The sequence below is a fragment of the Schistocerca piceifrons genome, chromosome 8, assembly GCF_021461385.2.
Source record: "Schistocerca piceifrons isolate TAMUIC-IGC-003096 chromosome 8, iqSchPice1.1, whole genome shotgun sequence".
In the NCBI taxonomy this organism is placed as follows: Eukaryota; Metazoa; Arthropoda; class Insecta; order Orthoptera; family Acrididae; genus Schistocerca; species Schistocerca piceifrons.
In genome coordinates this window covers 177676951-177702055 of record NC_060145.1, presented here as the reverse complement: position 1 = coordinate 177702055, position 25105 = coordinate 177676951, and the positions used below count along the sequence as shown (strand labels likewise).

General features: G+C 43.6%; 1 long non-coding RNA gene across 3 annotated transcripts in view; it reads left to right on the top strand.

Moving 5' to 3' along the window:
- The window catches only part of LOC124712021, a 144433-nt gene that overhangs the window by 85977 nt on the left and 33351 nt on the right, over positions 1-25105 (top strand). For 2 of the 3 annotated variants that reach the window (XR_007005558.1, XR_007005560.1), the window contains exon 3: positions 10116-10469. The exons of the other annotated variant lie outside the window; for it this stretch is intronic. This is a non-coding gene — a long non-coding RNA (uncharacterized LOC124712021). Of the gene's footprint in view, positions 1-10115; positions 10470-25105 lie in introns of those variants that run through there. 3 annotated transcript variants of the gene reach the window in all.

Sequence of the window (25105 nt, the reverse complement as noted above, 5' to 3'; positions counted from 1 at the left end):
ATTTGTGCTTGTCATGGGACATGTCATACCGACCTAAGGAGTGGATGAGGTTATTTCCAGATCTGGAAGAGCTCTCGTAGAAAGATCTTGCCAGACCTTGGAATCTTTCTTTGAGGAGTGGGATTTCAGCAGTGGTGTGCAGATCATCGGTGGGGAAACATATGTGTAGGTGCAGAGCCGTTCTGAGGATGTGGTTCCGCAGCCTCTGGAGTTTGTTCAGTGCTGCTTTGCCATGTATCCCCAGACAGGGCATGCATACTCCATTACTGGCCGTATGAGGGGCTGATAAATGTTCACTCCTACAGAGCAGGGAAGGGAGCTGGATGTGTTGAGGACAGGGTATAGGATGGACATTCTGGCACAGACCTTCCTGTGGACCTCGTCTGTGTGGGGTTTCCACATAAGACGAGAGTCCAGGGTTACACCAAGGTACTTGGCGGTTCTGCCCCAGGGGAGTTGGGTTCTGTTTAGGTGAAGGTGGAAGGGGGGGGGGGCGTTCCGAGCCTACGTGTGATCATCATAGCTTGCATCTTTTCAGAGTTGACGGTGATGCACCAGCGACAAGCCCAAGTTTCTGTGTCATCTAAAACCCTTTCTAGCCTACAGATGACCAGGTCCTTGTTCGCATTTCGAGTGTAGAAGGCTGTGTCATCTGCGTACTGTGCGGTGTGCACCAAGGGGGCCGTTGGTGTATCCTCAGTGTACAGACTGTACAACACGAGTCCCAGGACCGATCCCTGTGGCACCCCAGCACGAATACATCTTTTGGTGGAGGTGGAGGTTTCTACTTTGACAGAGAAAGTTCTGTCCATGAGATAGCTTTTGACCTGCTTGACTATGCTCCTGGGGAACCATTGTGTGTACAACTTGTAGAGTAGCCCTCTATGCCATACTGAGTCGAAGGCTTTGGCTACGTCTAGTAGCACTATCCCGCAGCAGCCTCTGTGGTTGAAGCCCTCTATGGCTGCTTCAACCACTCTCATGATTTGTTGTGGGGCAGAGTGGTTCTGCCGGAATCCGAATTGGAAATCCGGTAGAAGTTGCTCTCTGGTAATGTGGTCCTGTATGGGTATTAGCACGAGGCACTCGTAGATCTTGCTGAGAGTTGGCAAGAGGCTAATCAGCCTGGAGTGCTGTGGGAATAGAGGGTCTTTTCCTGGTTTGTGTATCACACTCGCCATGCAGTGGCAGCATCCTAGCATGTCTTTTTGTGAATTGTTTGGTTGCTTGCCATAGTGTGCGATCGTCTACTTTGAGAGCTGTGAGGTGGTTTTGCCATTGCTGGTTTCTGTGCTCACTGAGCGCTACCTTCAGCTCTCTCTGCAGACAATTGAGCAGCCTCCTGGTGGCTTGATTTCTGGTGATCTTCCACTCTTTTGCCACTCTGTTCTTGTGACGGATTTGGGCCAGTAAGTGTTCTGGGAGTTGTACTTGCAAGGGCGGGCCATCCCTTTGTGGGGGAGTGGCATCTTCCGCTGCCTGCAAAGTGGTTCCTGTTGGGTCTTGTAGCACTTGTTCTACTGTTTCGGCAGTAGGTGGCTGAGTGTGAGCGATATCGGAGGCAACAGTTTCTCGGTATCACTCCCAGTCTGTGCGCTTGTGAGATGACTGGTACCGTGGGAGTGCTACCCATTTTCCCACATTGACCTCTAGAATCACTGGGTTGTGGTCGGAGGACATTTTGTTGATTGTCCTTGCGGCCACAAACCACGTGATCCTCCTAGTGAAGGCTATGTCTAACACGTCGAGCCTACCTCCATTTTTTGGAAAATGTGTGGGCTCAACTGGACCCCATGGTTCGAAGTGGTGGTTGCATGCTAGTCTTTGCAATTTGGCTCCTGCTCTGGAGGTTACTTTAAAGTTCCAATCGGGGTGTTTGGCATTGAAGTCACCTCCTACTATGAATTTGCCTTCAATTTGCCCTAGAGCAGCTATATCTCCCTCGTCTATCTTGTCTTGTGGGGGTCAGCAGATTGCAACAATTGTTAGGGGTCCGGTGGCAGTGGTTACTTCCACAGCCACTGCTTTGATTTTATTGGTAGCTGGTAAGAATACCTGGTGGTGCGGGATCCCTCTTTTTATGTATATGGCCACCCCTCCACCTTGGGTTGGCCTGTCTTTATGGCAGCTAACGTAGTTGGGGCTGTCACTTTTATTCCTGGTTTTAGGTGGGTTTTCACCAGCAGGCATATGTCGATGGAGAACTCCTTCATCTGTTCTCTGAACTTGACCCCTTAATTAACAATGTCGTCTGCATTCAAGACACACATTGTCAGGCCTTGGATATTTGATCGTCTAACCGTGATGGGGTGTTGAAACTACTGAGGAAGTCATAGCGGAGGCGACTGCTGCCTGAAGGGCAATGAGGATCTGAGTGTTCTGCTTGTGGTCCTCCCTGAATTCCTTCATCAATTCCATGATGAGGTTCATGGTCTGCACCATAATGCCTAACATCTGATCCAAGGGGGCGAACTGAGTGTGGAGTTCTGTAGAGCTTCCTCTGTCTGGGTGGACCTAGTCATTGTTGTTGTGTGTTTCCCGGTGTTGTTCTTGTGACTGTGTTTGGTGTTGTGATGATAGGGCTACATTTTCATGGTTTATCGAGGGAGAAACCACTTCCGCATATGTTTTCCTTGGTTTTACCCAAGCTCTGTCTGTGTGTGTTGACGTGTTTTGTTTCTTTGTGTGAATGGCTGGGGTGGTTCTGTCTGGTTTTTGTTTGTGGGGGGTGCTTTTGCACCCTTTGCCTGCTGTGAGTGTCTTTTGTGGACCTCACAACCTTGGTAACCCACTGTGTGGTTTTTGCCACACAGTGCGCACCTTATTTGTGGGTCTGAAGGTTTTAGTGTGCATGACCTCGTGTCATGGGCCTCAGCACACTTTCTGCACTTTTATCGCCATGGTGCAGTGTGCGGCGATGTAATTTAAGCCCTGACACCTGAAGCACTGCACCGTCTTGTTTTTGCGGTGGAGTGGTTCGGTGGTGACAGGCACAGCCAGGACTATCTTAATCTCCCTTTTGTTCCGTGGGATGTCTGGCAGTGTGACCTGGAAAAGTGGCCACTTGCTCTCCACTTTGCCCATCTGCTGCACGGCCTTGACGACGTACCACTGGGCAGTCAAGTCTGTTTTGACTGCCTGGGGGGACAGTCATCTTGGGAGGTCTCTGATGACGATATACTTTGTTTCGTGTTTTTGTTGTGGGGAACATTTAGTGGGGTATGTTTTTTTTGTTAGTGAAAAGTGTTTTGACTGTATTGTAGTCTTCTAGTGAGTGTAGTGATATTTTTATTTTGTCACCACCGGCAGGTTTCACCTTGAAACTGCCTCCCCCAATTTCTGTTTTTAGCAAGTCAAAGAGTTCCTCGTAATTCTGGGGAAACTCTGCGACAATCGGAGGGAGTTAGTGGGTGACTTGTTTCTGTGTTTGTGTTTGTGTTTCTGTTGTATTGTTTTGTGTTGTGTTGTGTCTGGCTCTTCAGCCACCACCTGAAATCTGTTCGGGGTGGATTCCACTCCCCTGCCACCCAGAAGCCTCAACTGGCAGAAAGTTTTCTTCACCAACACGAAACCATCCAAATCCTGCCCAGTTACGTGGTTCCCTTCCAGGGCGATGGTTTCCTGGTTCCCTCCCAGGGCAACTACAGGTGCTGTGGGGGCCACAGGCTCCTCAGATGGCGAGGGAGTGGTTGTGGTAGTGGTGGTGGAGTGTTGATTCTAAGTCTTTTCTAATTTTGTCAGAAATTCATTGGATCTTTCTTTCAACAGTAGCTTTTCTTTTTCTGCTACAAAATTTTCTTATTTTTGAAGCAAGATATACCTTTAAATTAGAACAAGTAATATCCAGTTCACTAATAGCTTCCTCATTAGGAATATAAATGTCATTTACAAGGTGATGTTATTCTGGTAGAATTTTTTTTCCCCTGTCATGATACTCACAAACTGAGATACAGAAGAATTTGCTCACTATGTGAACAGGGTTTGTCTATCTTCATCAAGGTTATTAACATTTTTTTTAAGTTTTTGGAAACTGAACCATAAACTTTTTTGTGACACACTTCACCTACTACCTCTCCAATAGAACACTGTTCATCTATTTTATTGTAATCCAATTAGTCTCCTAGATTTATTATTGTTAAATTTTAATATTACTATAGTTAATTAAAATCACACTTACAACAAAATCACATAAAATATTCTACAATCTCAATGAAGTATGTTAATCCACTCTAACAGAGGTTTCTGAACAGACTGACTACAAGAATGCCACATCCAGCAAATGTAGTGGGGGTACACAGTTCATGCACAGACTTGTCACTGACTGCTGAGCTCCTGTGCAGACTTGCTACTCTGCCCACTGACCTCCTGTACACACTTGTCTTGAGGACTAAACTCATGCACAAAACTGAAGCCTTCTCAACAGTAGAGAAATTTCACATGTTTATTATTTTACTTTTATCATTTTGAACTTGTGATAATGTGCTACTTAATTGAGAATAAACCTAGATGTAAAAGGGGAATTTTTTAACATATAAATTAAGCAAAATCTCCAATTGTTTAATATTTTGTTATTAAAATAAATTATTTGCACAGAGCATAACTTAATCATAGCTAACACTTGGTTCAGGAATCATGAAAGAAGGTTGTATACATGGAAGAATTCTGGAGATACTAGAAGGTATCAGTTAGATTATATAATCGTAAGACAGAGATTTAGGAACCAGGTTTTAAATTGTAAGACATTTCCAGGGGCAGATGTGGACTCTGGCCACAATCTATTGGTTATGAACTGTAGATTAAAACTGAAGAAACTGCAAAAAGGTGGGAATTTAAGGAGATGGAACCTGGGTAAATTGACTAAACCAGAGGTTGTACAGAGTTTCAGGGAGAGCATAAGGGAACAATTGTCAGGAATGGGGGAAAGAAATACAGTAGAAGCAGAATGGGTAGCAGCAGAGGATCAAGTAGGTAAAAACACGAGGGTTAGTAGAAATCCTTGGGTAACAGAAGATATATTGAATTTAATTGATGAAAAGAGAAAATATAAAAATGCATTAAATGAAGCAGGCAAAAAGGAATACAAACGTCTCAAAAATGAGATCGACAGGAAGTGCAAAATGGCTAAGCAGGGATGGCTAGAGGACAAATGTGAGGATGTAGAGGCTTATCTCACTAGTGGCAAGATAGATACTGCCTACAGGAAAATTAAAGATACCTTTGGAGAGAAGAGAGCCACTTGTATGAATATCAAGAGCTCAGATGGAAACCCAGCTCTAAGCAAATAAGGGAAAGCAGAAAGGTGGATGGAGTATATAGAGGGTCTATACAAGAGCGATGTACTTGAGGACAATATTATGGAAATGGAAGAGGATGAAAATGAAATGGGAGATATGATGCTGCGTGAAGAGTTTGACAGAGCACTGGAAGACCTGAGTCGAAACAAGGCCCCGGGTGTAGACAACATTCCATTAGAACTACTGACGGCCTTGGGAGAGCCAGTACTGACAAAACTCTACCATCTGGTGAGCAAGATGGATGAGAAAGGTGAAATACCCTCAGACTTCAAGAAGAATATAGTAATTCCAATCCCAAAGAAAGCAGGTGTTGACAGATGTGGAAAGTACCTAACTATCAGTTTAATAAATCACAGCTGCAAAATACTAACGTGAATTCTTTACAGACGAATGGAAAAACTGGTAGAAGCCGACCTCGGGGAAGATCAGTTTGGATTCCGTAGAAATATTGGAACACGTGAGGCAATACTGACCTTACGACTTATCTTAGAAGAAAGATTAAGGAAAGGCAAACCTACATTTCTAGCATTTGTAGACCTAGAGAAAGCTTTTGATAATGTTGACTGGAATACTCTCTTTCAAATTCTAAAGGTGCCGGGAGTAAAATACAGGCAGCAAAAGGCTATTTACAATTTGTACAGAAACCAGATGGCAGTTATAACAGTTGAGGGGCATGAAAGGGAAGCAGTGGTTGGGAAGGGAGTAAGACAGGGTTGTAGCCTCTCCCCAATGTTATTCAATCTGTGTATTGAGCAAGCAGTAAAGGAAACAAAAGAAAAATTTGGAGTAGGTTTTAAAATCCATGGAGAAGAAATAAAAACTTTGAGGTTCGCCGATGACATTGTAATTCTGTCAGAGACAGCAAAGGACTTGGAAGAGCAGTTGAACGGAATGGACTGTGTCTTGAAAGGCAGATGTAAGATGAACATCAACAAAAGCAAAACAAGGATAATGGAATGTAGTCAAATTAAGTTGGGCGATTCTGAGGGAATTAAATTAGGAAATGAGACACTAAAAGTAGTAAAGGAGTTTTGCTAGTTGGGGAGCAAAGTAACTGATGATGGTCGAAGTAGAGAGGATATAAAATGTAGACTGGCAATGGGAAGGAAAGCGTTTCTGAAGAAGAGAAATTTGTTAACATTGAGTATAGATTTAAGTGTCAGGAAGTCGTTTCTGAAAGTATCTGTATGGAGTGTAGCCATGTATGGAAGTGAAACATGGACGATAAATAGTTTGGACAAGAAGAGAATAGAAGCTTTTGAAAAGTGGTGCTACAGAAGAATGCTGAAGATTAGATGGGTAGATCACATAACTAATGAGGAGGTACTGAATAGAATTGGGGAGAAGAGGAGTTTGTGGTACAACTTGACAAGAAGAAAGGACCGGTTGGTAGGACATGTTCTGAGGCATCAGGGGATCACATAACTAATGAGGAGGTACTGAATAGAATTGGGGAGAAGAGGAGTTTGTGGTACAACTTGACAAGAAGAAAGGACCGGTTGGTAGGACATGTTCTGAGGCATCAGGGGATCACAAATTTAGCATTGGAGGGCAGCGTGGAGGGTAAAAATCGTAAAGGGAGACCAAGAGATGAATACACTAAGCAGATTCAGAAGGATGTAGGCTGTAGTAAGTACTGGGAGATGAAGAAGCTTGCACAGGATAGAGTAGCATGGAGAGCTGCATCAAACCAGTCTCAGGACTGAAGACCACAACAACAACAACAACCAAATATTGGGTGATAGTGTTAATTAAATGAAGGTTACAACTAAATTTTATTACAATGAAACAATAAACCATTTAAACAGGGAACAACTATAAGATCAGTTGTAGTATAATGTTAATTATTTCCTCATTTTTAAAAATTCATGTCTTTGTTCATAGTCAGATATCAATGTTCAAGTTTTTGCAGTGCTTTGCTATCATATAGATGTACAAAAGTGCAAAAATCAAATTTTTATATTCGTTCCCACCAGAGATAACTATCCCCATACTTCACAAAAAACAAAGATTTTCAAATTTCAAAAATTTATAAAAAAATAAGGAAACATTTGTCAGTTTTCGTGCTCTATATGAGGCTACTAGATTATGATATCTAACTAAAATAAAAAAAATACACTCTGGTAAATAACTCCTTGGTTGTTAATTTTGGGTCTAAAAAGTGGATTTATAACTTAACCCAGTGCAGAGATATTCAAGTTAACACTAATGACTCCAAATAGAAAAACTGTTGTGCACTTACAACTAAAAATGGCCACCATTGTGTGATGGTGCAAGATAACTTTTTTAAAAAACAATGAACTTCTCAATTACAGGGTAATCACACACAGAACTGCCAAAAATCCAACACCCTCAGACAAATGTTAAAGTAGATGGGAAACTGAAAGGATACTGTTCACAAAACCAAACAAATATTGAATTAAGATGTGTGGTCTTATCGATTCCGAAGTATGTTACCTGAATAATTTGGAAATATAAACTGGCTTGGAACCACATAAACAATAAGCCTTCTGATGTTTTATTCTGACTGTGTGAACATACTTATCAGTCAGGTCGAAATGTGACAGCAGACAAATGGTGTACTGATATTAGCTTTGTAGAAAAAGTAGGAAGGAAAAATCTTTTCTTTTTTGGGGGGAAGGGGGGGGGGGGGGGCAGTGGAGAAAAACAAGCGTGAGATTCCTTTGGAGTTTGCTACCAGTAATGGAAGAGCTGTCCACAGTTCACTTTTTGGCTTCAAGGAAGGCCTTACCCTAGTTTTGTATGATCCTACAAGGTGTACAACTTTGCTTCCACCATTTTTTCCCCAAAATTTGAGGCTTCAGTGAAACAAATTGGTTTCACATGTATCATTCAAAGTATTTTCCATCGTTGGCCACTACTTTCTCCCATCTTTTGGACAGTGTACGAATCCCGCGTCAAAAAAATTGTTCATCTTTTGATGCGATCCATAAATCGATCCAATTTGTGACTTCTTCATGAGATCGGAAGTGTTGGTCACCCAGGCCATGTGCCATTGACCTAAACAGGTGGTAGTCAGGGGGAACAACATTTCCAAGTGCGTTTTGACCTCTTTTACAATATGGAGTTGAGCATTGTCATGTTGCAAAATTACTTTATTGTGCCTCTCGCTCTATTGTGGCCATTTGTCTTTTAATGCTCTGCTCAAACACATTAATTGCATTTGATAACGAGCACTTGTGATTGTTTCACTTGGTTTTAACACCTCGTAGTTCACGACACCGAGCTGGTCCCACCAAATGCAGAGCATGATCTTGGAGCCGTGAATATTCAGTTTGGCCGTCGGCATGGAAGCATGGTTGGGATATCCCCATGATTTTTTGCGTTTAGGGTTATTGTAACGAAGCCATTTTTTGTCCCTGGTCACAATGCGGTGCAGAAATCCCTTCCATTTTTGCCTCTGAAGCAACTGTTCACAAACACACAAATGCCATTCAACGTCTCCCGGTTTCAGCTCACACAGGACCCAAGTTCCTTCTTTCTGAATAATGCCCATAGCCTTGAGATGTTTTGAAATGGCTTGCTGTGTCACTCCCACTAATCGTACCAATTCTTCTTGAGTTTGACGTGAGTCTTCATTCAGCAGTGTCTCCAATTCTACATCTTCAAAAACATTCTCTCTTCCACTACTATGCCAGTCTACGATGTTAAAATCACTGTTCTTGAAGCATTGAAACCACTCACGACATGTTCTTTCACTAATACCATACATACTTGAGAACATTCAATGAGGCTCAGTTGCTATTTTCTTCATATTGAAACAAAACAGTAACACCTCCCGGAAATGATGAGAATTAGGCTCGTAAACTGACATTTTCAATCAAGAACAATTTTATGATGCTGACACAAATTGACTAATGTTTGAGTGGGGTTATGTTGACCGAGGTCCAAGCTAACTGCCTAACGTCTGCGACCTGTTTCTTTCGACCGCTACTTACTGTTGTTGCCACCTATTGGCAAATGGTGGAAACAAAGTTATACACCTTGTAAAAACGGGAAGCCTGTGATCCTGGCATCAAGCTTGTATGAAGACAATTCAGTAGATGCTGACACTGGAAATAAACAGAAGCGATTCATCAAAACATTTTACAATAGCACCAAAGGTGGAGTCGACACTAGTAATAGGTTGACCACTGCATAGTGTTGCAAGAAATGTGTGCTATTGGCCGATAGTTACAATTATAGCAAGTTAAAAATTTCTATAAAAATATTAATTCTTCTAGACATTCCTGTTCATGTAACTGCTCCCACCCTTTGCTTTAAAAATGTACCAATGTTACTTCTGTGGCATTTGTGCACCCTCTGTTGACATACTCCACTACTTCTCACTTGTCCCATTGCAGTGCATTGCCCCACATCAGTTTTCCTCAACACTCAACCACGTCTATACCTTGCTGCAGCCATAGCCAGTGTTATTACATGTAGCTTCTTGCTGTTTTCACTGGGGTTGCAGCACTGGTTAGCCATCATTTGTTTACATTACCAGAAGTTAGTGTGCCCATAGTTTGTTGAGTTTCTTACGCTATGTCCTTTTTTAGGTCTAAAAATGCAACTTGTTGCAGTGTTCAATTACGTGGCCTACAATCACTTATTTTTGGTAGTCATTTTCTGGATCACTTAAATTACATTTTAACTGGTAATGCTAATAACAAGTGCCATCCAAACATTGGGAGAGCAAACTGTTTCAGTGGCCTAAAGTTAAGTTAGTTATGTATTTCACTCCCTCTTTTTTCTGTTTTAGGTCCCTCACATTTTTGGTATAATTAATTTGCTCTTAATCCAAATTTTGTATTTTTGTAGGTTTTATCACCTGAAGATATGATTACAATATTGCGAAGCCAGTCATGTATAATCTGGTAATAAAGGATTATCAACAGCTAATGCAATTTCCAGATTTTTTTTAGAAGATTTTAACAAAAAAAATTGACAGAAATTTTTAACATGTGTCAACTAAGCCCACAGTGTAAAGTCATACATTTTCTGCTGTTATGAATATGAGTGGGATCAGCACACAAGTAATTTATTGTGGAAACAACAGGAATTTTATTAGAAGAAAAAGATACCTGAAACAACAGTCTCATGCATTAGTTATAGCTCACTTGGACTGAAGAATCTTGGACACCACAGAAATTCATAGGTATCTTCAACGGAGACTACAACTGTTGTGTCGGTAGCTGGGCCGACACCGTGAAGTTGAGATGGCTGAAAAGGCACTCTAGACTAACGCAGACGGGCGTGATGTACTGGAACAGGATACGTAATTAATGTTAGGAAGAAAAGTACGGAGCATGTTTAATACTTAACTTTACTCATTCCTTGTGGTACATCGATCTTGACGATACACAGAAGACTTTAAGTACAATCACTGTATGGCTAATGGCGCCTTGCTAGTTCGTAGCCATTAACTTAGCTGATGGCTATTCTGTCTCTCGGCTAATGAGAGCGAAAGGCTTCGTACAACTGGGCGGTAGCTAGGTTCTCGTACAACTGGGGCGAGTGCTCTCTCGTATCACGAGACCTGCCTTGGTGGTGGCGCTAGGTCTGCGATTACACAGTGGCGACACGCGGGTCCGACATGTACTAAATGGACCGCGGCCGATTTAAGCTACCACCTAGCAAGTGTGGTGTCTGGCGGTGACACCACATTCCTCCCCCGCAAATCGGCGAACGGTCGTGTGATAAGGCTTCCGCCCGCCGTGGGGAGGACCACATGTTGACGTATGCGATGAGGTGGGGAGCCTAACAACAGGCGAGGCTGTGCCACCCGCACCCGGCCATTCGGTCCGAGGGGAGCTAGGAAACGCCTGAAAAACTAGTCCAGGGTGCACGTCAACATGCGGTGTATGCGCCCGTAAAGAGACAGGAGGGACCGAAGGATCAACCTCCATTGCGTCGGGGTAGCTGACGCGCGATGACGTCATGTGGTCCGGAGCGGGCGGGAGTTCCATGGCGGAGGACAGCTGGTCACGGGAAGCGATCGGCGGCGCGTGACCCTGGGAGGCGCTTGGCGGCTGCAACGAAGCGTCGAATGCGGGCGGCGCCGGCGGGAGAACAAGCGGCGGCGGCGGCGGCGGCTGTTGCTGCTGCGGCGGCGGCGGCGCGTCGCCATGGGGCAAAACGGAAGGCATCGTCGGGAACACCTGGGGATGAGGCGAGCCAGTAGATGGGTCCCCAGGGCGCTGACCGGACGGCACCGTCGCTGAAAGCAGACGGGGAGCGGCAGAACCCGAGCGACGACAGAGGCGCAGCTGATTGAGATGCCGACGCACCTCACCAGAGGCCCCCAAAACCAAATACATCGCGCGGCCGAGGCAGCTAAGAATGCGCCCTGCGAGCCAACGCCGTGAACCTCGATAGTTGCGATAAAATACAACGTCGCCTGGAGCAAAAGCAGGAGTCTGCCGCTGCACAGGAACCTGATGCGGCGGATGCAGCAAAGACATCAAGGTGCGATGAGGACGACCGTGGAGCAACTCAGCCGGCGAGCGACCATCTCGGGGCTGAGAGCGATACGAAGACAAAAAGAGCAACAATGCGTCCTCCCGAGAATGCGACTCTTTCAATTTCAACATCTGTGACTTGAAAGTCCGGACCAATCGTTCAGCGGCACCGTTGGACTGAGGCGAAAACGGCGCGGATGTCAGATGTTGAATACCATTGGCCTGGCAGAATGACTGAAATTCTGCGGACATGAATTGTGGGCCATTGTCGGAAACAATAGTCTGCGGAAGACCTTCAATGCAAAAGATAGCAGACAACGCTTGGATGGTGGCGGAGGACGTCGTGGAAGACATCCGGACAACAAAAGGAAAATTACTGAAGGCGTCGACCAGAACCAACCATCGAGCATTCCAGAATGGACCAGCAAAATCAATGTGCAAGCGTTGCCAAGGGGAAGTGGCTTTTGGCCATGCAAAGACTTTCCGCGGCGGTGCGGATTGTTGTTCGGCACACGCCGGGCACGAAGAACACATATTCGTAATCGCAGCATCGATTCCGAACCAAGTACAGTGCTGACGAGCAAGTTGTTTCGTTCGCACTATACCCCAATGTCCTTGGTGAAGAAGCCGTAAGACAGAGGACTGTAACGAACGTGGGACCACGACTCGGGACTGATCATTATCAGAACGCAACAACAAAACACCACGTCGAACAAAAAGTCTCTCCTTGTGAGCAAAAAATCGGCGAACCAACGGATCCTCGATCCGAGACTTTGACAAAGGCCATTGCGTAGCAACAAAACGTAAAACAGTAGCAAGGACAGGGTCAGCAGCTGTGGCTGTAGCGACACGACGAAAATCAATCGGAAACGATTCGACCACTTCATCGGTTTCCGAATCAATGAACATGCAAGCAAGTTCAGAAGAATCGAATGCTTTATCCTCAGCAACAGGCAAACGGGACAACGCATCGGCGTTTCCGTGCTTAGCAGTGGACCGATACAAGATATCGTAGCGGTACTGCGAGAGGAAAATAGACCAGCGAATGAATTTCTGCGCTGTACGTGGAGGTACAGGCTTGGTCGGATGAAAAAGCGATGTCAAAGGTTTGTGGTCTGTGATGATGGTAAAGTGACGACCATACAAGAAATCATGGAACTTAGTAACACCAAACACGAGAGCCAAAGCTTCTTTCTCTATCTGTGAATAATTTCTTTGCGCAGACGAGAGCAATTTGGACGCAAAGGCAATAGGGCGATCATGGGAGCCAACTTTGTGCGCAAGCACAGCACCGATCCCGAAATCCGATGCATCTACCATCAACAAAAGGGGTTTCTGGGGATCGAATGGCGTAAGGCAAGTATTAGAAAGCAACGCCGATTTCAACTGGCGAAAGGCACGTTCGCATTCCGTCGTCCAGACGAACGGAACACCTTTACGGCGTAAGCGATGAAGCGGAGCTGAAATGGAAGAGGCATTGCGCACAAATTTATTGTAATAATTAATTTTACCCAACACACTCTGTAGCTGTTTCACATTTTGAGGGGAAGGCAATTCTTGTATGGCACGGAGGTGCTCTGGACTCGGATGTATGCCTTGGGCATTAATGACATGTCCCAGGTATGGTAAGTCACGAGCAAAAAACACACATTTGTCCTTCCTCAAGCGAAGACCATTTTGCCGCAAGACCTGAAATAAAGTTTGTAAGTTCGCAAGATGATCTTCTTCTGTCTGTCCTGAGATCACTATATCGTCCAGATAGTTTGCTGCAGTAGGGACCGACGCACAAATAGTTTGTAAATATTGCTGAAACAAGGCAGGGGCGGATGCACACCCGAATGGCAGTCTTTTGAAGCGGTACAATCCAAGATGCGTGTTAACCACCAATACGCGCTGGGATGCGTCGTCCACCGGTATTTGCAAGTACGCATCGGCTAGGTCCAACTTTGAAAAATATTTTCCCGGGCACAGTTTAGCAAAAAGATCTTCCGGGCGGGGCAAAGGAAAAGTAGCAGTCACTAGCTGTGGATTCACTGTGGCCTTGAAGTCCACGCAAAGTCTCAATTTTCCGGAAGGTTTTGGCAAAATTACTAAGGGTGAGGCCCAGAGAGAAGCTTGCACACGTTCAATTACACCCTGTGATTCGAGATCGTGTAACGTTCTTGCGACCTCATCACGCAATGCGTGTGGAACATTGCGCGCCCTGAAAAATTTCGGTTGCGCGTTTACCTTCAGTTCTAAATGTGCTTCATAGTTTTTAGCGCAACCTAAGCCCGGTGCAAAAATGTCTGCAAATTCGTCACACAGCCGAGAAACACTGTCTGCAGGCACAGTCTGATTCACTGATAGGACCTGATTTACAATAGACATGTTAAACAACTGAAATAAATCTAGACCAAACAAGTTCACTGCAGAAGAAGAACGAAGAACGTAAAATGACACAAGTTTTGTTTGTCCCTTGTATGTTGCAAGAAGGCTGCACTGTCCTAACACAGGAATTTTCTGTCCGGAATATGTAGTTAGCTTAACATTTGCGGCACGCAACGGAGGTGCGCCCAGTTGTTTGTACGTGTCGTGATTGAGCAATGAAACTGCAGCTCCGGTATCGAGCTGGAATGGTATCACTTTGCCTTCAAAGTCTAAGTCCACAAAAAGTTTATTGTTCTGCTGACGACAAGAGCGACTGTTTTGTGCAATTGGAACAGACACTGGTACAGAATCACTTGCTAATTGACGTGATTTCCGGCGACGTCGACGCACAGTTTGTGTGGGACGATCACAGTCACTGTTAGAGAAAGTGTCACTGGACGAAGTGGAATTAACGACATGAATGTCCATAGGCGAAGGTCCACGAGCCTGAGTGTCCTTGGGTTGATTCCGGCGCGAAGCAAAGGGCCTGGAATGATTGTGATTGTCTGATCTGAGCTTTTTCTGGCAAACACTTTGAACATGTCCTTTCTTATTGCAGAAAAAGCAAATAGCTTGGCGTGACGGGCAATGTGCACGCGAATGTCTAGTAGCACACCGCGGGCACGATTTCACTACATTTGTGGGCTGGTGCGGCACACGTGGCTTAGCGCGCGGCTGCAGCTGTGCGGACGTGTGCGAGGCCCGGTTACCGGGCCGCGCAGCGCGTCCAGCGGGCCGGTTAATGTTACACACGGCTGGCGAAGTTTCAAAAGATTCCTGAGCACAGTCAAGTGTGTCCTGTCTATCCAATATGTCTATCACTTGTTGAAGGGAGGGATTAACTAGTTTCAAAATTTGCTCCCGTATGCGAACATCAGAAACGTTCTGTGCAATTGCATCACGCACCATTGTATCTGAATAAGAAAGACCACAGTCACATTCAAAGGCACAGTCCCTAGTAAGTCCTTGCAATGTTGCTACCCACTCCCTATTAGTTTGACCGGCCGTACGTTTTGTACGAAAGAACGTATACCGTTTTGCAACCACATTAACTGTTTCTTTGAAATAGGCATCTAATGCAGACAAAATTTCCTCGTAGGACAGAGTTGCTACGTCTCGTCGGGGAAACAATTTCACTATCACACGGTACGTGGACACATCGACACAAGAAAGCAAAAACGGCCGCCGCGTGCTCGAAAGGGAGGTGCAACAGCGTTCAGTGGCAGCGGTAGCGAAGAAGCGGCGGCGGCCGCATCGGTTTGAATGGTACGTTGACCCTGGACGAGCTGTCCAAGGGCATCCCATCCTCGTCGCCAATGTTGTGTCGGTAGCTGGGCCGACACCGTGAAGTTGAGATGGCTGAAAAGGCACTCTAGACTAACGCAGACGGGCGTGATGTACTGGAACAGGATACGTAATTAATGTTAGGAAGAAAAGTACGGAGCATGTTTAATACTTAACTTTACTCATTCCTTGTGGTACATCGATCTTGACGATACACAGAAGACTTTAAGTACAATCACTGTATGGCTAATGGCGCCTTGCTAGTTCGTAGCCATTAACTTAGCTGATGGCTATTCTGTCTCTCGGCTAATGAGAGCGAAAGGCTTCGTACAACTGGGCGGTAGCTAGGTTCTCGTACAACTGGGGCGAGTGCTCTCTCGTATCACGAGACCTGCCTTGGTGGTGGCGCTAGGTCTGCGATTACACAGTGGCGACACGCGGGTCCGACATGTACTAAATGGACCGCGGCCGATTTAAACTACCACCTAGCAAGTGTGGTGTCTTGCGGTGACACCACAACAACATTATAGGCTAACGTGAGGAAGAAATAGAAGATGAAATCAAAATGGAGAAGAAGGAATGTGGAACAAGAGGAAAAGATGTAATACGTGCACAGTAAAGAAGCGATTGACAAAATTATGTTGCAAAATGTGTCAAAAGCTAATCTGTTTGATGCACATTGAAACTTTTAGCTCTGACTGCAGTAAAATTCCTGATGTATTACCGTAGCCCAAAAGTGACAATGAGACAGATTAGTGTGTAATATTGTCATTGTTGTTGTACTCTAATGTCATCTTTCCATTTCTGTAAAGATATTTGTCATTTATAATAAGTTTCACTAGTGAAATTTATTAAAGAAGCAAGTGAAAATGCAGTGTTGTTATCATTTGTTACCACAGTTCAACACTGACAACAAGAAATCTGAATGATTACCTTTCTTTTGTTGTTGTGCTCTTTGTCTTTCTTTAAAGATATTCCATTTACAGAGTTAGTTAGTTAGTTGGTTGGTTACGTGTTCCGTGGATCTTTTACTTGATAGATTGTAGTGATGTGGAGCAAGCCATTTTATATTTACATTGCAAATTGATGTGTACATATGGTTACAGTCTAAACATTTCTAAGGCTTTTTTTTTAATGTGATTTAATAAAAAACCATGTGAATAAGCAGTGTGATCAATGTGATACATTATGCCCCATCTCACTGTGAAAAGCACCGTGACTGACAAAAGGATAACGAGTGCAGTATTATGTGTCATGTAATGCTACATGCAACTGATAACTATTCTTAATGATTATCGTTGGTGCAGTCATTGACTTATGTTTCCTTGTGGTTTTAAATCTTTTATTCTTTTGTTGAATGTACTATGTAATGAGTCATATGAGATATGGTTTAGTGTTTATGTTGCAATAAAGCTAATTATCTAACCCCACAGCAGTTGGTGACCCTGACTTGATTTCTGATGGTCACGTATGTGAAATTCAATGGTCATTAACACTTTGTATCATGTCGCACTGCGCTAAGTATGAACATCTGTGTCAACTGCGTCATACGCCTTCTTCCATGTTCTAGTTCAGCAAAACTTAACAATGTCAGACCCACAACCGACTGTAGACATGTCCACTAATGCAGTAATTAATCACATGACAGTACAGCTGCCAATGTTTTGGCAACATAATCCTGTGCTGTGGTTTGTGCAACTAGAAAGTAAGTTTGTGCTAGTACAAGTAACTGTAGATGACATGTAATACAATTATGTAGTGGCTGTACTCAATGCAGATACGGTCACAGAAGCGCAAAACATTCTGGTGTCACAACCAAGCACTGATCATTACTTAACCATCAAGGATGCCCTGATTACCTGGCTCTCACAGTCCGACGTGAAGAGAATGGAGAAACTATTCTGCAGTGAAGAGCTGGCAACCACATCCCATTGGAGCTACTTTACCAACATTATACATTAGTGAGCAATGTAGTCAGTGACAAGATTCTGTGGAATATTTGGTTGTCGCGTGTCCCACCCAATGTGCAGAAGATATTGACAGTGTGTGCCAGTGATCTAGATGCACTCATGCAAAAATGATGGATCACATAGTGGAAATGTGTCCATCCACATGCATTGCAACAGTTTGCTCACAGCATCAGGCAGATAACACCCTCACTGTGCAACAAGCACAGGTTGCTGAGCTCACTGCACAAGTTGCTGCATTAAGGACCCCGACTACCAGTCGCTGATCTCATTGACACCACTCACCAGGAAAGTGCAGCCATTCAAATTTCTCAGCAAGAGTTTGCTGGTATCACCAATGGTATGGTTCTGAGGCACGAAAGTGTAGCCTACTGCGCAGATAGGGAAACTCAGTGATAATGGCCACTGACTCTCTAGAAAACAGGCATTGACTATTTGTAACAGAACAAGGCACAAAATTACAGTTTTTGGTAGACACAGGTGCTCACGTGTCAATCTACCCATCAGCCTGTCTGCTGCGTCACAACTGTGATGACTGCCACCTTTTTGCCACCAATGGTTCTACAGTTGAAACATATAATCATGTCTCATTAGTGTTGAACTTAGACCCATGGCACAAATTTCATTGGCAGTTCATCGTAGTGGACGTGATGCACTCCGTATGTGGAGCAGACTTTTTATTGTTTTCTGGACGCCTGCCTGACCTCCATCACCGAAGCCTTCTTGACAGTACTACCAACATAGCAAGCCAATGTAGAGTATGTCATGTAGAAGACACAGTATTACAGATGATTACCAGTGATTCTCCATTCATAGAGCTCCTCAGACAGTTCACAGATATCACATGCAAGATTCCCCACACTAGCACCTGTGCAGCACTCAACAGTAGATTATATTTTGACTACATCTGGACCACCATTTCATGCTCAACTGTGCTGCTTGACACCCCAGAAAATGAAGATAGTTAAGCAGGAATTCTCATCAATGCTTGCACAAGGAATCTGCCACCCATTGAGCAGTAGTTGGTCATCTCCACTACACATGGTCCCAAAAAAGAATAATGGATGGCATCTATGTGGCTATTAAAGACAGCTAAATGCCAGAACTATTCCTGATTGATAAGCAGTACTGCGTATTGAAGGTTTTACATTCAGTGTCCACGGTAAGCACATCTTTTCTATGTTGGACTTAATTCATGGATTTTACCAGATACCTGTGGCACAGGAAGACATTGCTAAGACCACAGTAAGCACACTGTTTGGATTATTTGATGAATGCCTTTTGGACTTTGTATAGCTGCCCAAACATTTCAGTGGTTCATGAGTGAAGTCACACATGATTTAGGCTTTTGTTACATGTATATCGATGACATCCTGGTCATGTCAAACTCAGATCTAGAACACTTGTCATGCTTATGACAGACCTTCACTTGTCTATGTGCACATCAACCTGCCGAAGTGTGTTCATAGCAGCTGAAGTACACTTCCTAGGCTGTATTATCAACATGTAATGCATATGGCCACTGCAAGAGAAAGTTCAAGCTATACTTAATTTTCCACAGCCTATGACAATTAAAGAATTATTTGGATTTCTTGGTGTAACCAATTTTACTGTCGGTTTATTTGCAATCATTCCCTCATAGTTGCATGACTGAATAAATTCATGCAACTACAGTTGAATAGTGAGGCCGAATTGGCATTTACCAAGCTGAAGACTGCCATTGCAGAAGCTACACTGTTAGTGCACACAGTTCAGCAGGAGGCACCTCTCACCCTGAATGTTGAAACATCTGGCACTGCAATTGGTGCTGCACTGCTACAGCAAATAGATGAACACTGTCAGCCTTTAATCATTTTTGGTAAAAAGTTATCGCCATCACAACAGAATTGATCAACCTGTGAACCTGCCCATGCTACTATCAAGGAATTTCGTCACATCTTGGAGGGACAACAGTTCACTCTCATCGTAGATCACAAGCTACTAACAGATGCATTCCATTAGCACACTGAGAAACCATCACCTAATCAGCTGCGACACCTCAACTATATCAGACAGTTCACTACCAATATTGGTCACATTGATAGAGAACTGAACTTACCAGCTGGTGGTCTCTCTCGGATAGAAGTAGTCACTGATGCAGTTGACTTTGAAGCTTTCACCTCAGTGCAACAATCAGTTGTAAGCTACAAGATTTGTTGGCACACCGATCAGGACTACAACTCCGCCATATTATGCTGCCACCATCAACTGCACTGCTGCTTTGTGATATAGCTACTAACAAACAGTGACCACTTGTAACTACCGACTTTTGCCAACAGGCAATCGCCTCTTTACACAACATGTTGCACCCTGGAGTATGAGCCACTGCCAACATGGTGAAGTGAGCTTTTATCTAGCTACATGGAGACAAAGATTGCAACCGATATGTGGGACAATGTGTGGCTTGTAAGTGAAATAAAAGATAATTTGAGTCATATCTGTTCAAAGTACTTACCATCCTACTGCGTACAAAGCGGATTAAAACTACAGCTTACCACCCGGCAGCAAATAATGTAGTTGAACGCGTGCACCACCAACTGAAAGTGTCACTTCGATGTCACGACTTACTGTGATGGACAGAGATGTTGCCCATCATCATCCTGGGTCTCCATGTGTTGCATAAAGAAGACCTGAAAGCAATAACTGCTGAACTTGTTTATTGCAGCCAATACGACTACCTGGCAAGTTCTCTGACAGTGTGCCAGATGACTACACTGACCCATCAGATTTTGTACAAAAGCTGTGTACACAAATCCGGCAAATATGCCCCATTGCTCTAAGCTGTTAGCTGACCCAATGTCCTTTTGTTTTTGAAGAGCTAAGGGAGTGCCATCATGTCTTCATACAGCATGGTGCAGTATGCAAGCAACTTCATCCACCCTGTGATGGACCATACCATGTCTTCTGAAGGGATGACAAGATATTCAAAGTTGTGATGGGTACCCCAATCGCCATCACTGTTGACTGGCTTAAACCTGCTTCCCATTCACACTAAGTTGGTATGGGCTCATCTACACACACGACAGACTTGACAAATGCGCCAGCTGCTCCACCGCCCATTACAGATCTGCCACAATGGGTGTTGGAGGCAACCTCTAATGTACCATTAGCAGCCTGTGCATGACCCATTGTTATTTGGTCCAGACAACATGTCCGACTCAAAAGAAAATATCGCTGATACAAGGGGCGGAGAGGTGAAATGCAATGTTATGTGCTGTGTAATGCTGAGCGCGAATGATAACTATTTTGATTGATTATCTTTAGTGCTGTCATGGACTCGTGTTTCTTCTTTGTTTTTATGTACATTTTATTCTGTTGTCGAATGTGCTAATTTAACAGAGTCATATGAGTAACAGTTTAGTTTCTGTGTTCCAATGAAGCTAATTATCTAGCACACCAACAGTTATATTTAAATGTCATAAGTGTGAATAGCATTAAGCAGACCAGTATGGTGATATTGTACTGTTGATACAATATACATATTAAGTTTCTATCATGTCCTCATCTCATGTCTATATTGACTTATTCCACATCCCTGAAGATTCTCCTTGATAGGCTCTATAGAACACATTGCATGAAGAAATAAGATATCAAAAGGTTCCCAAGGATTTATAGATTGTTCATCATTCTTTATTGGCCCATTTTGATCAGTTAGATACTTAATTAGTACTGGTATTTCAGATACAAGTCAATTGTTAGAAAGAAAGAGAGGGAGAGGGACAACACATCATACAAATTTCAGGTTACAACTATTGCTACTCCACCCCCCCCCCCCACCCCCACCCCTGCAATAGAGAGCTGTAAATGCAACAGTTACATTTCAAATATAGCAAAACACTTGATTACCAAACATTATAACAACAGACCAATGTCAAGTCAGAAATTCATGTTTCCTACAACACCCAAGGAATTATCAATGATCATCTAGTAAATATTCATTGTTGGTGAATTACCAGATATTATCATAAAACATGTGTGGTATTTACTGCAGAACTAGTAACAGGTATTTACAGTTCAGCATTCATCAGTGGTATAGTCCCCATAAAAACTTAAAATTACAAAAGTGACACCACTACACAAGACAAAAGTCAAATTTGAAACTATGAACAACTGGCCTATGACAGTTTCATTGGGCTTTTATAAAATTATTGAGAAACAGTTATTTAGGACACTAACAGCCTTCCTGAATAAATAAATGGTAATAAATGTTTCACAACATAAGATATCAAAAGGTTCCCAAGGATTTATAGATTGTTCATCATTCTTTATTAGCCCATTTTGATCAGTTAGATACTTAATTAGTAGTGATATTTCAGATACATTCCTAAGTGAAATATTGACTGCAGCAAATAGCAAACAACACATTTCTAGCATATTCCTTGACCTTAGAATTTATTTTCATGTAACTGATTATGATATTCTGTTGAAAATGATAAATAATTATGGAATTTGAGACCTACCACTGAGATGGATCTTACCCCCATGATCAGCAACGAATCACTCAAACAAAATACAAAGGTATAGAAACACACAAATCAGATATGGAGTCCCTCAAAGTCAGTTCTGTGACCATTCTGTTGATTCTTTGTGTTAATGACCTAACAGAAAAAAAATAATGGATGAGACCACATAATTTTTTTGCAGATGACACAAATATCCTAATAAGAATCTTGTAATTAAGATAATAGGAAACAGTTGGATCTGTAATATAAAATTTAGCACAGTGGTTCAGAACTAACAGGTTCACAATAAATTCTGAAAAAAAGACAATCAGTTTCCACACCACACAGAAACTCCACCTGAAAAAAAAGTTTCTCATCAATAATGTATGTAAAGTGACGGAATGGCAACCACTTACCTATAGCAGACTGGTGCGTGGCACACAGAAACATGTAATAGAAAAGAGTTAACACTAGCTTTAGAGCTCTTATTCTTTTACTGATAAGAGTACACTTATTTACACATACAACCTTACAGGCACTCAAACGTACAAGCCTGCAGTAGTAGCAGTACTGATAACTGAATACCAGTTATTGAAAGCACCTGTCTGGGTGGATGGAGGTGAGGAAGGAGTAGGGAAGGACTGCTGAGGCACGGTGGGATATAGCAGGGTAGAGTGAGGCAGGTCTTTCAACAGATGACTCAGTATCTACACAAAAAGATGAAAGGAGCTCAGAGGGTAGGGTGTGTAGGGGCTAGAGAGATGCACATGGTATCCCACCCAATGGACTTACCATTAAAATGGGCATCTTGGGCTGTCACACATCCTATCTTCATCTTTTACAATTCTGTCAGTCCCTCACCCTTAGACGCCCAGTTCTTCATAATAGCACAATCCATGCTCAAAGTATACTTGACAACCTCTTCTCCTTTTGTAAAATCTGTTTACTCTGTGACTGCAACTTTCGTAATTCCATTACTGTGATTGACATTCAACAGCTGGAACAGCATTCCCAGTGCCATCTGAAGAAGCTGTCCCAGCTCCTCCTGTCCTATGCTATCACAGGATTGCCTATAGCCAACAAAGAGCCTATCACTCTGATCCAACCCCATACCTCCCCTTCCGTCAACTCCTCAGAGCTGTCTGACCATACTTTACTGACTTGTTCCAGCTTCCATATCTCAAAGACTTCCTCCACCTTCCATGAAATTCACTACTCCTGAACACCTTCTCGGTAAAAATGTTGTCAACATTTCTGCCAAAACTCTGAACCCTACAGAAGTCCCAGTACTTTCTAAAGGCCTCAACTTTAATCCAATTCCTAAGTTCAGGCACACTGGATTTGTAAAGACCTTCTTCCCTTCACCTAATCTATGCAGTGGAAACATTTCTTCACCATGCATCCCACTGACAAGAGCAACCAAAACCCCACATTTAATCTTGTTTAAAACAGTTCCAACATCCCTCCAACTATGATCCTCCTCCCCTTCCACCCAATCATCCTCTGGTTATCTTTAAGGAATTCCTCTCTTCTAACCTGGCCTCAACTTTCTTTCCTAAATCCCTCCCCAATGAGTCCAAAATCACTCCTATGGAACACACAGCTGTCTGCAACCTGAAAGCCAATTGAGACCTTATTAGCCTTCCTACAAACAAAGGCTCCACTACAGTGGTCATGAATCTCAGTGACTCCATGGCTGAGGGTCTCCACCAACTTTCCAATGCGTATAAGTCTCATGACCATGATCCCATCCCAGAAGTCCAACGAAGCCTCCAGCAGTTCCTTAAGGCTGTAGGTAAATCCCAAAACATGACACCAAAATCTTCCTTACACCAGCAACCCCCCCTTCCCTCCCCCCCCTCAACACACACACACACACACACACACACACACACACACACTTACTTTTTACCTACTCCACAAACTCAACCCCACAGGTTTCCCTAGTGGTAATCCCATTGTGGCTATGTACAATGCTCCCACGAAATGAACTTCTGCCTTTGTTTACCATCACCTCCAAAGTACTTTCTGTAACCTCCCAACCTACTTTCAAGACATCACTCACTTCCTACACTGCCTCTCCACAGTTCCTGTCCTGTTGCCATCAGACTCCTTGTTGGTAACTGCGGATCTGACATCCTTATACACCAACATGTCTCATGCCCATGGCACCCTTTCCCAAGATCATCCTGATAGCAAACACACCATCTCTTTTCTAATCTCCTAATCCTCCTAGCCAACCTCATCCTGAGCCACAACTATTTCTCTTTGAAGACCAAATCTATAAGCAAATCCATGGCACTGCCATGTGTACTTGCATGGCACCATCCTATGCCAATTTATTCATGGCCCATCCTTCCAAACCGGTCAACACCTAAAACCCTTTGTCTGGCTCATATTCATTGATGATGTTTTCATGATCTGGTCTCATGGCAGAGACAACCTTTGCTTCCTCCTCCATAACATTAACACCTACTCACAAATCCACTTCACCTGGGTCTTCTCAACTTAACAAGCCACCTTCCTAGATTCTGATCTCCATCTATCAGATGGCTCCATTAGTATATCTGTCCACATCAAGTGCACCAGCCACCAACAATACTTTCACTTTGACAGCCATCACTCACTCCATGTCAAAACTTCTCTTCCCTACAGCCTCTTCACCCATGGACACCACATATGTAGTGGAAAGCTGGCATTGTCAAGATATACTGATAACGTTAGCAGAGCCATTATTAACAGACAATACCTTATCCAGCTCATCCATAAACAGATCTCCCATGCCATTTCTTCCTCTGACACCAGTAACCTTGTACTAACCATTGTACAGCACTCCTCTGATCACCCAGTATCACCCCGGCTTTGGAAAGCTCAATCACATCCTTCAACAGGGCCTTAACTACCTCTTATCATGCCCTAAGATGAGGGCTATCTTACCCAAAATCCTACCCACAACACCCGGAATAGTGTTTCCGGTGTTGGACACCACAGAGGTTGAATGTCCACCTGAGGAAATGGACTTAAATAACCATTAGAGAGCATTGTGGCCACTCTGCACTGTGCCCGCATGGTGAGAGCGCTACTGTCTTGCCACATGAGTGTAGCAGCCATTATCGTTCCATGTGGCCAGTATATAGGCAGCTGCTCAGTGCACAGCTGGTCAGTTCAGTGCTCGAAATTGATACCTTGGAATCAGTCTTTGCTGTATT